This window comes from Myotis brandtii, unplaced genomic scaffold, assembly GCF_000412655.1.
Source record: "Myotis brandtii unplaced genomic scaffold, ASM41265v1 scaffold504, whole genome shotgun sequence".
NCBI classification, from domain to species: Eukaryota; Metazoa; Chordata; class Mammalia; order Chiroptera; family Vespertilionidae; genus Myotis; species Myotis brandtii.
The window spans coordinates 4,069,626-4,087,172 of NW_005369217.1; the positions used below are offsets into that span (position 1 = coordinate 4,069,626).

General features: G+C 40.1%; 1 pseudogene; it reads left to right on the plus strand.

Annotated features, from left to right (window-relative positions):
- The first annotated feature begins 4,945 nt into the window (after nt 1–4,945).
- LOC102244157 lies at nt 4,946–5,680 on the plus strand (annotated as a pseudogene).
- Nucleotides 5,681–17,547: the final 11,867 nt, after the last annotated feature.

The following is a 17,547-nucleotide window of genomic DNA, read 5'->3' on the forward strand; positions in this document are numbered from 1 at the left end:
CTGCGCAAGGATGACATGCAAATTCATGAGGAATTCCATATTAATAGAAAAAAGAAAAAGAAATTGTACATACAGGGGCACAAGAAGGAAATCTCTTTCTCCTAGATAAAAATAACGTTGGGAAAGATAAATTCAAGAATTCTCTTCCCCATGATTCATATTCTCAGACATTCCTTGGCATTCTCACCATATAGTTTCCCCTTTTTTTTACTGCATTTTTTTTTCCCCAGAAAGAGAAAATCTTACTGGAGAAAATCAGGTCAAGCCTGAAAATGCTGAGTACCCAAGGCCAAGCTCAACAAGGCCAAGAAACTGCAGCAAGAAATGAATCCAGCGGTAACAAGGCAGCTCTCGTGGGCCGCAGCTCATAATCGGTAGGAAGGCGGTCAGTCATTCTCCTTTCATCTTTTTGTTCAACTTTCTAATTTACTTTCACTTATTTAGCTCTTACTAGTTTCCTAAGCATCATTCTGACCAGAAGTCCCCAAGCAGATGTTACTCAAGTCTCAATTGTAAGTTCTATTTCAACACCATAGGCCTCTCCAGGCAGAACCCTCAGCCTTTTTCTTTCCTGCTATTGACACTTATATATCTTTGGGACCATGGCAAGTCTATATCTTAGGGACCATACACTCTTTCAAGACTTTTTCAACTCCCCTCACCTATCCCTTCTTTTCAAAATTTCCCCCTTAATTAAATGTTGACTGCATGGCAGGCAATTGGCTAAGCACTTTACTGCATTATTATATCTTGCCGTCAAAGCAGCTCTGTGGGGCAGGTACAGTTACGATTCCCAGTCTACAATCAAGAAAACAAGGTTTAGGGAGGTCATAAGACCTTCCCAGGGGCCCATGGTGAAGTTGAAGAGTGAAGATTTGAACCCAGGCTTAACTGACTGAAAGCCACTATAATTTACTTGCTCGATCATGTGTCATGGGGAGAAACTTCTGTTATGAGATTGTAGGGAAATAATACTGAAATCAATATACTTTGTCAGCTACAAAACCTTTAAGGATACTTGAGCTGCTGGAAATGACTCAGGGTGGGGCATTCGAGCTAGGTAAACTATGGCGAGTTATTGGCATTCCTGCCATGGGATACTGCCCTCTTTTCATTGGATTGCTTCCTTTCATGAACTTTCCTCAAAGGCATTGTTAATCTCTCTGAAGAGGAAAGGTTACATGATTTTTGGGGGGTGAGACCTTTAGTGAATCCTGGCCGTATAGGATGGTCTTGAGTTAAATTTAGAAAAATGTGAATTGTTTTTGAGATCCCCCATTGCTCATTTTTGTTATTCTTTTCCTCTTTAAAATAAATCTACTGCCCTAGCCGGTTTGGCTCAGGGGGTAGAGCATGGGCCTGTGGACTGAAGGGTCCTGGATTCAATTCCAGTCAAGGGCACATGCCTGGGTTAGGGGCTTGATCCCCAGTAGGGGGCATGCAGGAGGCAGCTGGTCAATGATTCTCTTTCATCATTGATGTTTCTATCTCTCTCTCTCTCCTTCTCCCTTCCTTTTTGAAATCAATAAAAATATATTAAAAAAAATAAATCTACTGACAGATTCCTTGCTTGACCAAAATTTAGTCAGGCTCCTGAACTTTCTCCTGGGCCCGTTTGTGTGCTCCTCATCAAATTTAGTTTTAGTAAGAACTCTGGTAAGTCAGTTTTACCAGAACCCCGCCCCCGCCCCTCCTCAATATCTGCTCACCCTCAGTATTTGACCAGGTTCCTCATCCCCCAACATTTTTCGGGTGATGTCTGATCACCCTGGCCTGTCTTCAACAAGAATTCTGTTTGGTGGGTTTAGCCAGAACCCTTCTTACCCCTCTTGCTTCTTAGTAATTTCCCATCCACTGCCCCACCCTGCTCCTTGGCTGTAACTTCCCACTTGCCATGCTGCATTCAGAGTTGAGCTCAATCTCTCTCTGCTACTGCGAAATCTCACTGCAGAGCTCTCTAACCTATCGTGATGGTCCTAATAGTCTGCCTTATCATCTTTAACAAGTGTCATGGATTTTTTATTCCTAAGATTCTGAGTCTACCCCAGAAGCTGAGCCAGAGTCCCAGGCTTCCTTGTTTGAAGAGGACCTGCTGAGCCTGAAGTCTCTTCTTCCTGGCTTTCTTTCCTGAGTGGGGATTATTCCCTGACTCTGGTCTAGAAGTGTTTCTTTTAGGCTCTCCGGGATGCCTCTATATTCTCTCTATTGGACTTTACTTCTCCCGTGAGAGCTTCTCAGTCAACTGAAACCCCCTTCTTGAACCTCTACTGACCAAATGCTCTGCCAACTCTGCTATTTTCCTTGTTGACATGATTTTGCTGAGGATAATTTGGAACCTCATTGGCCTCCTTGCAAAACTTACATTCTCCCCAAACTGGGTCCTGTAAGACCACTCTTTTCCCATTGTGTCTGCGCCCACTTCCTCCTACCATCTTCAGTATTCCCTCCAGTTCTCTTAAGTACTTTTATATGTCCCCCCTCACACATCTGTCTCCTCCATCCCTCTGTCTGCCTGCCAGACTCTTCTCACTTCAACCCCTCAGCTCCCTGCTGCCACTTGAATTTTAATCCCCCTTACCCTCCATCAGGGGCTCTCAGGTGACTTGGGACCTCCAAAAGCAATCACCTGAGGCTAAAAATAGAAACAACACCACCTATATAGAAGCAGAAATTAATATTTTGTCTATTCAGATGTGCACTGGAGATATCCAGACAGCTGCTAGATAACTCCTCAGTCACTGCCCTAAGACTTAGTCCATAGCCTCCATCAGATTAGACATCAGGGCAAAAGAAAGTCTTAGAAGTCTTCACAAATATAGGCTCACAGGTAACCTTTACTTGTCCTATTTGCTGGAAATGCAATTTAGGTAAAGATATAAAGTGGAGATAAACCAGTGAGTTACGATTACTATATTTTATTGACTCATGACTAAAATTGTAGAATGAAAGCTGTAACATCTCTGTTTGCATCTGCCTGTATGTTTATGTATGCATGTATACTACATGTATGCAATATTTTTCCATCTCTGAATATTACCAATTTAATTTATAAACATCCTCAATGGAGTTCTATTAGAATTAGCTTAGAAGGAAATAAATACTTACATAAACTAAGTTTTCCTAAAACTCTCAGAAATATAGAAATTAACCCAAGTTTTTTGTTGTTTTGTTTTTTAATTCACTTGATCTGGGATATTCTTTGGTAAATAAAGGTAGTTTTAAAATTGTTTGTAAAATAAAACAGGGATGTCTTCAGAGTTTTTAGCATTAAATGTAATGTGGATGTACATTGTTTTCTTACCAAGATTTACCAGCCAAACATGCTTATATGATCTCTACTACATATTTATGATTATAACACTATAAATCAAACCTCAGGACAAAATGTAAAATAAAAAGTAATTTCTTGATGCATGTCGAACATGATAAGTAAAACCAAAAGAAAGGGAAGAGCCATAATTTTAAATTTAGGCCTTTGTTTGTTTAATTTTTTATTGATACTTTCCTGATTTATCAACAAGAAAAACAATTTAAGATAATGGCTTTTTTTGTTTAATGCTTCCTAAAACTTTTATAAGCAATTCAAGCACGATTATAAGAACAACTGAATTAAATAGATTAAAATAGGATACAAATTTATAAATAAACTTTTCAACAATTATGATTTATACTATGTCTAAAAATAATTATAAAAAGCTTTTTGATAACTTGAACCTTAAAGCTATACTGTTGAAATAATGATGAGTATTCATTGAATATCCAGATCATTTCCAAATAAGATGACATATTAATAAATTAATTGCTGAATATAAGTAAAGTTTATTTAATTTTGACATCTTGTTTTTATATGGTACATAGAAGCTAAAATATATGGGTCTGTTAATAAATATGAGAATCTTTACGATGAAAAAGACATATGCCTCTAGAGAATTGTAAAATGATGTGTTCAGATATTTGCTATAGAATAATTGTGACAGACAGTTCATAATTGCCCGCTTCTAGTTTTCATTGAAAATTAAGATTATTAATAGTTAAAAAGTCTATATTATAAATAAATCTACTAGAAGTAATAAGAGTTAAGAAAAAAAACCACCTCTGTATATAATAAGAAAGATGTATTTACAATAAGAAAGGCATGAAGTATGTATTTTTGTTAGGGGAAAAGGAGAGTAATTTTGTCTGAGTGTAGAACGACTGTTCCAGAATGAGAGAAGAAAAGAGTATCACAAAAAAAATGAATAAATTAAAAACTATTTTTGGAAGGTTTTTGAACAAGGAATCACGAAAAGGAATTTTTTCTTGTGTGGCCAATGCTGCCCAACATTGGATGGATTTATTTGTATGAGTTTTTAAAAAATTAGTCTTGGTATTAATAGTACACAGATGCAAGACTAGAACTTGGTTTTCCCTCTTTGGAACAAAACCATTTTCTTAGATTATTAGTCTGCTCTTAATAAGAAATTGTGAAAAAGGTTTTCCTTTGCCCTTTAATTTATCTGCCCAGGAAACCAACAGTTTGTGTCTCAGAGAAATTCCTGTGCTTCGTGCTGTCTTTGTCAGGTCTTGGGTTACTTAAGAAAATCAAGACTTCTCAATATTAAAAGAGCTAAGTTTTAATAACTAACTTTCTGTATTTGCCTTGGAAATCTCTGAATTGTCACTTTGGTGAAATGGTAAGTATGGTTTCACAGGGACCTGTGATCCTATGGAGTCAAGTGTTCACACCTTTAGACATTTTTGACAACTTTCCAAAATCCAATTCTAACTGGAGTCTGACATCAAACTAAGATTTCCCAGAGCACTCCTGGAAAATCTGTCACCTTGTAAAAGAGAGATGTTCGGCTAATTAGGTTTCTTTGCTATGCACAGTTGTGTGGGCAGCGTTGTCAATTAAGAAGTGATGAAGGAGCCCATGGGCACTGCCACTCAAGCTGGGGCAGCGTTTCCTGCTCATCCCCAGGCACACTGCAGCTCGGGCCTTGCCCAACACAACCGGACCATGGCTTCAGCTGGGGAAGAGCTACAGAAGGATCTAGAAGAGGAGAAGGTGCTTCTGGAAAAGGTAACTGGAAAAACAGTACATGATGCTCTTACAGCTGAAAAATCTAAGACAGACCGAAATCAAGAACAAGATACAGCAGAAATTACAGAGGAAAGAGAACCTGTGGACAATGAAAACCCAGCTGTGGTGGTTGCTCCCATTACGATGGGATATACAGTGGGAATCAGTAATTATGGGTGGGAGCAGCCAGACAAGTTTGTGAGAATCTACATTACCTTAACTGGAGGTCATCCGAGACCAGGCTTGTACATGTCACAGAGAGAGCACTTGACCTTTTGGTAAATAGTTTAAATGGGAATATTTACCCCATGAGCATGAACCTCTTGAAACCCATCTCTGTGGAAGGCAGTTCCAAAAAAGTCAAGACAGATATGGGGATTATCTTGTGTAAAAAGAAAGCAAAAAAACAAAAACAAAACAAAACACGTAGTAGGACTTCCCAACTGGAGTTGAAAAGGGAAAGAAAAGCCCTCCTCTGACTCTGAAACAGGCTCATGAGGGGTTGATGAATGTTGTAAGAAAATGTGTGAAGATGGAGATGATGATAGGAAATAAACTATTAATAAGGCTTGGGTGGAACCAAGAGAGAAACAAGCCAAAGGAGATGCAGAATTTTGAGATAAGGCTACAGAGCCTCCTCTTAAGTAAAGGCAATAAATTCTCCACTTTTTGCTGGAAGATTTATTTAAACAAAATATGCTTATTAAACACTTCCTCTAAAGATGGTCCTTCAGTAACCTGATCATTTTGTTCAAGAAAGGGTAATACTGCCTTCTCATGTGAAATGTATAAAAGCAAGTTTGGCCTAGTGAAAAGGCCACAAGGTGTGCATTTTTGTTTAGCTAAGAGGTAGAAAACAAAAGTTATTGCTTACCTTTAAGTTCTTGACATCAGCTCCCACCAATGTCAGAATAAGTAAAAATTAAACCTGGAATTTTGCATAAAAAAGTGATAATAAATCTTCTTAGGTTATATGTGCATGGATCTATGATACTAATATAGATATTTCAGAAATTGTATGAAGTTATTAGACATTTGCAATACTGATTCTGGCTGGGTAACTCAGTTGGTTAGAGCATCATCCTGATAGGCCAAGATTGTGAGTTCTATCCCTGTTCAGAATGAATCAAACAATGAATGCATAAATAAGTGCACAGCAAATCTCTCTCTCTCTCTCTCTCTCTCTCTCTCTCTCTCCCTAAAATTAAAAAAAATAAGAAATTTGCAATATCCTTGTTATCCAGTTATTATGTTAAAATGTTGTATGCCACAGAAATAACTAATTATTCTTTGTCAAATGAACTGTCATCAGAACTTTAAGCAAGGCCATTTTAAGCCCTTCACCTTTCACAGACAGTTACTGTTTTACCCTGATTCTTCCCTGAAAGCAGTTTATGCGTGAGAATGATCCATGATGGCATCACTGGAATAACTCTGAGACCATGCCACCAGGTTGAGGAAGAATTTCTAGAGCTAACGAAGAAGCTGATAGATTCATAAAATGCTAACCCAACATCAAGCAGAACAAGAATTAATTCATGGGCCTGAGTGAACTGATAAGGATGACTATAATTTTTAATGACTTTTGTTTAAAACATTGCTAGGTCTTTAATGTTTTGTTTTCCAGATTTAAGAAAACCCTTTTTTTTCTTTTAAACTATTGTAACTTATAGCAATATTGTAAACTATACCTTTGTAAACAGAGTTGAAACATTTCTTTTTTCTTCCTATATGATCTGTCTTAGTATTCTTATTTTCATAGCAATGTAGTTATTTGTTTTTTCTTCCTATATGATCTCTCTAGAATGAGAAAACTCTTAGTATTCTTATTTTCATAGCAATGTAGTTATTTGCATAAGTTCAATAAGAATCTGTTCTTCTTGTAACAAGACACAATTGTTACCAAGGCTTAGATTGGAATGACATGTTTGCGAATGATGTGCATCAAATCAGACGTGACCGGACAGCATTAAGGAACTGAAGTTGGCTTTAAGGAACCAATGCTTATAAAGCCCCCTTTGGAAGAGCTGGCCTGCATTTGGCTTACAGGGTTCCCCACTTTGCAGGTGAGTAAGGATATTTTGGGAGCAGTGAGAAAAGAAGAATTCAGCCAAATTAGTATGCATTACAGGCAAAATGAGGTAGTGTATTCTTGGCTTGATTTCCTAGCTTTTCAAAGTCCAATCTGGGATTCCTTCTGAAAAGTTCTAGCAAAACAAACTCAAAATGGACCATGCAAGCTCTTGGTGCACTGATGTGAATAATCAGGCCAAGTTTAATGAGACCAGACATAGTTCTCAAACAAATTAGTCTTTTGCGTATCTTTGATAGAAATGGAAGTGATTATAGAAAGAAATTTTTTTTTGTTTCAATGAAAAAACAATAGTGCACCCTTGCAGATTCTGTCCAGCTCATTTTGCCAGTTCTGGCTAAGTCCTGAATTCTTTTAGTTTCTTCCAATATCCAGCTATAACTCAAAATTAACACTTCCAAATTTTCCTCCTTGATTTGGAACTGAAACTGCCCTTTTCACAAAGCTATGCAAGCTAAAGCTGGATTGCTTGATATAAATGTGAAAAAAAAAAGACTACAGCCCTGGCTGGTGTGGCTAAGCGGTTAGAGCATTAGCCCTCGAACCTAAGGGTTGAGGGTTTGATTCTCTGTCAAGGGCTTGTATCTGGGCTGCAGGTTCTATCCCAGGTGGCTGCATGCAGGAGGCAACCAATTGATGTGTCTCACATGGATGTTTCTCTCACTCTCTCCCTCCCTCCCTCCCACTCCTTCCCTTGTACTTTCTCTAAAAAATTCAAGGGGAAAATATATCCTTGGGTGAGGATTAACAACGACAACAACAAAAAAGACTACAACAGATGACATCTGGGCAGCCTTCATGCCTTCTGCTGTATGTGCCACTCGGAAAGTTCACTGGAACACTGATGCCATCCCCAGCAGCATCAAACAGCAAACCAGAAAGATTCTTCAGGTGCTCACTGCCATCCTGACTCCACCATCTAGAGATGCTTCAAACTCAAGCTTAAAAATCGTGACTGGCTGTTCTCTGCATGTAGATACTAGGTTTCTAACCATTAATCTTTGTTTTTTTTCTATTTTCATTAAATATCTGACTGCTAGCAAGGTATCATTTTGCTAACTGAATATTATTTTTCTTCAGTACCATTCAAATCCCTGTACAAATCTTAAGGACTTGTTGCCATTACCTCAAGGACTTTGGCTATTAAGAAAGGAAGAAAATTGAAGAGATAACACCATTCACTTGACTTACTAGGTTATTCTCCTGAGCATAAAATAACTCTTTAAGGCAAAAACAATCTTAACCCAAAGCAAGCCCGAATAATGGTGGGAATTTAGAGATTAGAGGCAGAAGTGTTGGGCTTTCCTGGTGACCTCAGTTCATATTTCTGACTTCCCACCAAGATGACTCCTTCTCAACACAAAGCCTTTGCCCTTGGCCAGGAATTCACCCCCTCTTCCCCATTGCTTTACCTAGTTCACTTTTGCTCATCCTATAGGTAGTGGAAGCAGTACTTTCTCAGGGAAGCCTTTGGTGACCTCCCTGACTAGGTCAGATTCTTCTAACATAGGCTCTCAAAGCACCATGGCCACTCCTTCTCAGTATTTGTCACAGTTTCAATTTTTTATATATTCATGTGGCTATATGATAGTTGACCATCTCCTATACCAGATACCAAGTTCCATGAGGGGAGCGGTGATGCCTGCTCTTGGTCATTTGTATCTGTAGAACATGGCACCTTACCTGGTACACAGTGACCCCCCTCCCCAAACAGTTGTTGAATGAATGCACTAGGGATTGTCAATGACTTGAAGCATTTACCTTTCTACTGTCTCCAGCCCCCATGCCATACTGGAGGCCAAGGATATACATCCTTATCCTTCTACAGAAGCCCATAAAAGTAAAAATGTGATAGAACAAAGCAAAGATTTAAAATAGTGCCTCCTTTCCTATTCCTTCAACGTATTCCCTTTTGAATATCTCCTTTCAAAACTGACCCAGTGAGACCTTAGCACAACATTCCTTGGGACTCACTTTGAATAACACACGCATAAGCAAACTGTGACCAAACTCGTGGGTCCGAGCTTGCTGTTAAGGCCCACAGCACTAGGACGTTGTCCTCACCAGAAGTTGATTAGCATCATCTGCAATATTGAACTAGAACTCCCTATCTCCTTAAGCAAAGGTTAATCTGGACTGTTTCTGTTTGTTGTTGTTGTTTTTTGCATTGGAAAAAAGGTGAGATCTTGGCCATTTAAAAAGGCTTTTACCTCTTTTCCACACCCTATGGGCCATGATGGTCCCATACAGTCATTGCTGGGCCCACCTCTCCCCAGGAGGTCTTTCTAAAAAAGCTGAAAGACAACACTCTGGCCTCAGACCAAATGTGGAGCGAAAATGGCCTGGCTTCTTGGCAGCTCCTCTGTCCCACGGACAGCAGCCCAGCTTGTGGAGGCATCTGGTATCAGGACTATCTTGAGCTCCGGTCCTGGGAAAAATGTTCTCGGCTGCTTTTGTGGAAAAAGAAGAAAGCTTTAAAGACTGTGTGTGTGTGTGTGTGTGTGTGTGTGTGTGTGTGTGTGTATGTAATATTTTATGTCAAATATACTAAAAAACCTTAGAACTAACCAAACGGATATCATTCTAGAAACAGTATCTGTCCTTTGTGATTCAGACTTTTTATAACACTTAAGGTTGAGGAACAGAGATGGTTACATCAAGGTTTTATTTTTTATTTATTTATTTATTTTAAATCACTGCAGTCATTTGGGAGGAGTGAGGGTGAGAAAGCAGGTCATAATTTAAGTTGTGTGCTAAACATTTTCCATGCAGTTTAATATGAAGATTAAGGAGTTAGGACTTAGGATTTTCAACCCAAATAGATTGCATTCTTCTTCCAAGGGGCAAACAAGAGGAAAGAATGTGATATACAGTGATTAAGTGTGCGGGCTTGGGTGTTGGTCAAAATCTCAGGTTATTAGTGTGTGACTTCTGGACAATTACCTCTCTGAGCCTATCTGCTAACTGGGAAGAGTAATTCCTACTTCGCAGAGTTGTAAGCGCTATTTGATGCAATACATGTAAAATGCTCAGCCCAGTGTAGGCACACAGTAAGTGCCCAATAAGTGGGGGCTTTTATTATAATTACTATTTCTACAAAATGCCCACACCAACCGTGATGCTTCCGGGCAGTTCTCTTAGGTTGACAAGAGGAATCCAGGCTGTAGTTTCCAAGAGGAGGGTGCAGTGGCTCAGGAGGCAGAGGGAGCCCAGTCTAAAGTAAGTTAATAGCAACCACATTTGGATAGTGTTCATTTCACAACATGCATTCTTCTTCCTCTCTCCCAACAACTTCTGTTTTTGTTACAAAAACCTGTGGGTAGATAATGTTAGCCTAGTTCTCAAATAAGAAAACTGAGGCCCTGGGAGGTTAAGTGACTGGACCAAAGTTGCACAGGTAATGAATGACAGAATTGCAGAAGCAGGACCTAAATTCAGGCCTTCTAATTCCAAATCCAGGGGTTCTATTATACCACAGAAGTAAAAGTTCAACCAGAATGAGAATTAAAAACTTAAAAGTATGTATTCTACTTATATAAAAAATTATTATGCTATCTTTTGTTGGCTTGACAAAGAAGTTTGAAAATTTCAGATGATCACCTTCATTTGCTCCCCACAACCCCCTTGGGGGATGTGTTTCTTCAGATGAAAAGATACAGAAGTTTAGATATGTAAGGAGCTTGTCCAAATTCAGTGGGCTATGTCGGGGAGCTGGTGACGGTGCAAGCCAGACCTGCCCTCCATGGAGAGCCCCTCTATGACCTTGAAAAGCCTTGCCTATGCAGGGACAAGCACCCACTAAATTCTCAATGAGTGCAAATAGACTATAATAGCTAACAGCTTGTATTTACATGCATTTTCTCACTTAATCCTTAAGATAACCCACCAGGGTCTAGATTCTAGACACATTATAAGCTGTGGAATGTTCTGCCTGAATCTAACGGCCACGTCAGGCTTGCTGATTCTTAATGTGGTGCCCTTTCTGGTACTAATTGGTTTTGGTGTAGATCAATAAAAACCAAGATTTCAAATCAAGCACAAAACCAACCAACAAACCAACAGATCCCAGAAACCAACCAAGAGGCAAGAACAGAGATGAATGAGATCTGGATGGCTCCTCTGCAGCTCTCCTTGCAACTCTAGCTAATCAGTACACAGCATGTTCTTCCACCAGGAGGTCTGCACCCTCAACCTTAAAGTAAACCGAAGCACGCCATGTTGATGCTGCATTGGAACGCATGGCCTGTAGAAACTCAATGATCTCAAATTAATTTGTATTAAAGGAGGCCAACAGGTTTTAAAGAATAGTTTGCTTTTGATCCCTGCCTGCAAGTAAGCACCTTGGAGCCAGTTTAGCTTCCTTCCCTCTTATCGGGGGCTCCCTCTCTTTCCCCTGGGGTATAGCTCTTATTAAGGACTGTGTGGTCCTTTGTCCTCAAGTCAAAGGCTTTTCCAGCTCCCATCTTGAACCATCAAAATTCCTTAACTTCCTTTCAGCCTATATAAAAATCACTTTATTATTCTGTCTGTCTCTTATACATACCCTGAACCTCTTGACAACAGTTCCATTCAGGGGAAAGCTGAGATTGTAAACATTTCATAGAAGCAGTGGGTGATGAAAGCATTAGTGTAGCTACTGAACTGCTCCTTAGGGGGACAATATTTGGTTCCAGAACTCTAAGAAGTTTTTCATTGCATAATGCACTTACTAGGAGTGCAGCATGTCAGCTGATGGCATTGCCACATAAGTGTTTCTCCTGAAGAGGCAGGAGATGAGAGATAGAAGGGTTACAGATAGGTCCAGACAGAGCTGGCAGCAAATGTGAGAAAACATTGGATTGAAACACAGTGAGCATCTCTGTATCTGTGAAGCAAGTGTCATGGTCAAGGATGGCCAAGTAGAGAACCTGGTCTTCCTCTTGACCACAGACTAGAGCAAAGCTGTTTGTTTTTTTTTTCCTGTTCTGTGAATGGTTAAGGGGAAAAAGACACCCACAGGCTGGGCTATTGACAAGCCAATGAAATATGCTGGGTCTTATCAAGCGGTCTTTTAGCAAGGCAGGTAGTGGCAGGTACTGGTTCTCTGACTTCTCAGAGTCCCTAACCAGTAGACAGCAAGACTCTCTGGCCCTTGAAGGAAACCTCAAGTTTTAATGCCCTACAGAAGGCAGCTCAGTGTAGAGCAGGGTTCTCAAACTTTAGCCTGCCTCAGATCATCTGCAGGGCTTCCGGGCCCCACATCAGAGTTTTAGATTTATTAGGTCTGGGGTTGAGCACAAGAAGTTGCATTTCTAACAAGTTCCCAAAGGATATTGATGCTGCTGGTCCAGGACCATGCTTTGGGAACCATTGGTCTAGAGGGGTGTGTGTGTGGGGCGGCGGGGTGGGGAGGGGCGGAGAACTTGAGACTAGGCAGACATAGATTCCAGTCCTGTTCTTCCACTTCCTGTGTGCCTCTGAATGAGCCACTTCACTTCTTTGAGCTTTGGTTTTCTCATCTAACAAAACAAATGATGGCAGATAATGGTAGAGTGGTTAGACATATGGAGTGTGTTCAAATCTGACCTTGCCACTAACCACCTCTGTGACCTTAAACAAGAGACTTCACCTCTGAATTCCTCAGTTTCTTCACCTGTCAAATAGGGGTAATGATAGTGTCTACCACATAGAGTTGCTGTGACCAAAAATATGTAAAACATTTGCAATAGTTTCTAACACATGGTAAACACTGCATACATGTTCACTATTATGATTTTTTTTGTAGTTGTGTGAATTATATGAGATAAAGCATGTGAAGTGCCTATGTCATGTCAGGCACAAAGAAAATGCACAGTAACTGTCAATTTCCTCTCTGCAACCCCCCAACAGGGGAGTCAGACTTGTGAATGCAGACTGAAGGAATGTCCTTTCAGTGGAGATCTAGGTAGAAGGGCACGGTGAAAAAGATAGCAGCGTGAGAATTTTAGCTGTTAGTGAAGCAGAGTGTGCCACATGCCACCTCATTGTAACCTGACAGGTTTATGCCAGTAGGGCCTCCTTTTGAGCAAAGATCAGCAACTTGGAATATTTAGCCAATTTGTGCCCGGTGCTCAGAAGTGTGGGAAGGTTTGAGGAACTCCCAGCAGGATGTCGGATGGCTAGCGTTCCATTTCTGGGGGAGAGCTGGGACCACCTATGCATGGCCCCGGGCACACAGACCTCATCATTTAAGGCCATCAAGACTCAGACTGATTCATTTCCTTCATCCTCACCTGCCCACACAGCTCAAGGCTGCCCCAGATTTCCCCAGAGCTGATTGCTGAGTGCCAAGACAGCTATTTCCATTTAGCTTGCTTTCTGGCCATATTCTCCTGCAGTGGCCTATGGATAAAGGGCAGGGTGGAAGGTTAAGTTAAATAAAACTGTCCTTCATCCGTGTTGTATTCAGTGACAATCTAGTGAGCTGCTTTAGGACAAAACATTCAAATATATTTTGCAAAGGCTCTATATTGATAACTCCCCTTTGGATTTTTTTTTAAAAATACTTAGTAGTATACTAAAGGCCCTAAGAAATCATGCAGTAAAGAAATAATGGGTTTTATCCTTAACTGAGCAGTTCTCAAATTGTTTGACTATGGAAACCTTTTTCTTTAAAGCAAGTAACACCTCTTAATAACTGAGAGAACATTCTGTGGCAAATGCTGGGCCAGGCAGAAATTTAAATGTTCAGATGTAGAACTGTTTAAACACTGAGGGCCACTGATCCCTTAAAGGCCATATTTTAGTCTCCAATCATTTTAGTTTATTGTGAGAGTCATACTAAACACTTGTCAGGGGTGGCTCTCCGAATGTCACTAACACAACCTGTAGCTAAGACTAAGCTGGGCTTATTCTTACTGTCATAAGGCAATAAACAATAGACAGAGCAAGGTCATATTTTATTGAAAATTGGAAGTTTGATTTAAGGTGGTCTTTCAGTGATCAGGCTTGAATGGGTAAGGATAATGATATAACAGTTTAGGATTGAAAACAGCAAGAAAAAGATTTTGAAGTGAGTAATTTGAAGATCCTTCTGGTTAACTGTCTGTTGATGCTTCCTGTTGAAGAGGTAAAGGCTCTTTTTAGGGAGTTCCTATAATGAACAATCAAGTTATTTGCCTGGGCAAGAGTTTCCTGGATTAGTAAAGGTATAATAATAATAAAGACAACACGTTAATGTATTGTAGAAAACAAGTTGTTGGGGAAAAGGTTAGAGCAGGGGTCCTCAAACTACGGCCCGCAGGCCACATGCAAATACAAATATTGTATTTGTTCCTGTTTTGTTTTTTTACTTCAAAATAAGATATGTGCAGTGTGCATAGGAATTTGTTCATAGTTTTTTTTTAAACTATAGTCCAGCCCTCCAACAGTCTGAGGGACAGTGAACTGGCCCCCTGTTTAAAAAGTTTGAGGACCCCTGGGTTAGAGAGTTTCAATCTTTGGTTCACAAGCTGTGTGTATGGGGTAGGTGTTTTCCATTCTCAACCTTAATTTTTGAACTTATTGCATGGATGTTGAATACTCATCTAGTTTATTTTAGTTTATTTTCTCCAGTCCAGACTGCATCAGGTTACAATATGAGGAAATGGTGTCAGATTCTATAATTGTCATTGTTGAGTTATTGTAATAGAATAAAACTAGAGGCCCGGTGCACAGATTGATGCACCAGTGGGGTCCCTCGGCCTGGCCTGCGGAGATTGGCCGAAACTAGCAATGTGAGAAGCGGCAGGTGGCTGAGGAGGAGCAGGAGCCCAGGCCAGGTTCTGCGCCACTCCTGCTCATCCAGGCCCCACTGTACCTGCCACCACCATGGTCCAGGTCTGGATGGGGGAGGGGGCATGCAGGGGGAGTGTCTGCAGGAGAGGCTCGCAGCAGCTGTGCTCACCAGCCATGAGCTAGGTGTCTGGCACCTGTTGGTCAGCTGAGCGGTGTTCCCACTGTGGGAGCGCTCTTGGGTTGAGTGTCTGCCCCCGATGGTCAGTGTGCTTCATAGCTACTGATCGACTGGTCAGTCAACCGGTCGCTTAGGCTTTTATATATATAGATAATCAGTCTTTCTGACTCCATCCTGCTTCAGTCTGCTCAGTTCCCATGTCAATTAGCAACTTCTGCTTAGTCCTGCCCATAGATATGCTAACCATTAAAGGAATCTAACCTATAGCCTAGGAATTACTGAAACAACCTCCCTGCTCAAAACTACCTCCCCAAGGAGATAAGGGTACAAAGTAATGATTGTTTATCAAATATTTATAGGGACCTGGTGACTGAGACCACTGCAACTGGATGTGGTTGACCAAAAGCAAAGAAGTTTCATCATCTCCCTCAGACCCTTGCTGGCATCCAGATGTCTGCAGTCATCAATCACCTCCTGATCTCAAACCTCTCTCATTTCTCCATTCCCTTGACATAAAAGAAGCCTGAATTCTATACTTTCTCAAGATGGTTCTTTAGGACTCTAGCCATCCATCGTCTTGGCTTGCTGGCTTTCTGAATTGATTCCCTTTCCTTGCCTTACGTCCTTGCCACTCGACTTACTGGCAGTTGTGTGGCAAGCAGTTTGAGCTTTGACTCGATTACATTACCATTATGTGTCAATGTCAAGATCTCTACCCCCCACCCACACCTTTGTATACTGTGTCATTGCTCACAGATGAACCTCAGAGCACTCAGTGCTGACAAAGTTCTCTTCAGAATGGTTTCATCTGGGGACATATTGATAGCAATGGCATCCATTCACTTGTTGGATTTTGCTACTTTTTGGAGCAAGGATAAATGACAACTTTGAAATTATGAAGTGGGCCTTTGTTTGTTTCCTGAAGATAGAGCTCTTAGATGTCACCACTTCTAGGCCTAATTCTGTATATGGCAAGAACTACCTGGATTCATGAAAAATCTGAAATACAGACTATATTTTAAAGAAAAAAAAGGACATATAATGGATATAGTTCAGTCTAATATCATCGCTTAGTAATGACCATAATGGAAAATGCATTTAAGTGGATGTATTTAATAGGTTTCTTATTTTATAAATACAAAATAAGAAAGGTCACTGATCACTCAAGCTTTATATTAAATTTTAGGAGAAAAATGATGAATGTTGTTTCCATAGAATCAGAATGTGGATGAACCATAGGTGCGTGAATGTCTTTAGTAACAATAAAGTTATATTAAATATGAGTTAATAAATATGACATCCAATTTAATCCCAACTCCCTGATATTGTACAACCCACTCATGTAATATTTCTAAAAAATTATTTACCTTTTTCACTGGTGAACTACTTTTATCTCTAAGTGTTTGAGTGTATTTGGGAAAATAAAAATTCTGGATTAATGGCACAATGTTTTTCAAAGCACAAAGATGTTTCTACCTTACACATTACTAAACTCTTCTGTTAAAAGTTGATATGATTCTATTGCAAAAATAAAAAAGATGTGTATAATGTCTTTGATAGTACAAATGTTGGTATTAGCTTTAATAACCAACGACTAGTTGATTGAAAGCAGGCCTAATTTTGCAGATGGCAAGAATGACATGGATTCATGAAAAATATGAAATACAGACCATATTTTAAGGAAAAAAGGACATGTAGTGGTTATAGCTTAGTCCAATAACATAGACTTATTGAATTAAGTCCATGCCAATTGCAGCACTATGCTAGGTGTGGAGAATCCAAAAGTCAAGAACAGTGTCAGTCTCTGTACTTGAGCTCATTGTCTAGAAGGGGAGACTGAGATGAAAACATGTAAGTTAGAGTATAGAAGGTGCTATCATAGAGGGGGGCACAACATACTGGCACTCAGTAGAAGGTTTCTAGAAAAGAGAATGTGTTAGTTGTATATTGCTGCATAATAATTTCCCCAAACAGGATAACATTGAACAATTAGCTTTTACTACCTCACATAGCTTCTGAAGGTTAAGATACCTGGAGTGGCTTAGCTGGAGGTTCTGCCTCAAGGTCTCAAGTGAGGTTGCAGTCAGATTGTTGGCCAGGACTGCTGCCATCTGAAGATCTGACTGTGGGGGATCCACTTTCAAGATGGCTCATTCACATGGCTGTTGGCAAGAGGCCTCAGTCCTCTGCCATGGGGGTCTCCCCATAAGGCTGCTCATAGTATAGCAGCTGTCCATCACAGAGCGAGGGATCTAAGAGACAGATAGGCAAAAGTCAATGTCTTTAATAACGTAACCTCCATTGATATTCTATAACTTCCTCCATAGTCTATTGATCATACAGCTCAACCCTGATACAAGTTGGGCCAGATTATATGAGAGTATGAATACTAGGAGACTGGCTCCACAAATACTTATAACCTAACCTCCATATATTCTATAACTTCCTCCATATTCTATTGATCATATGGCTCAAGCCTGA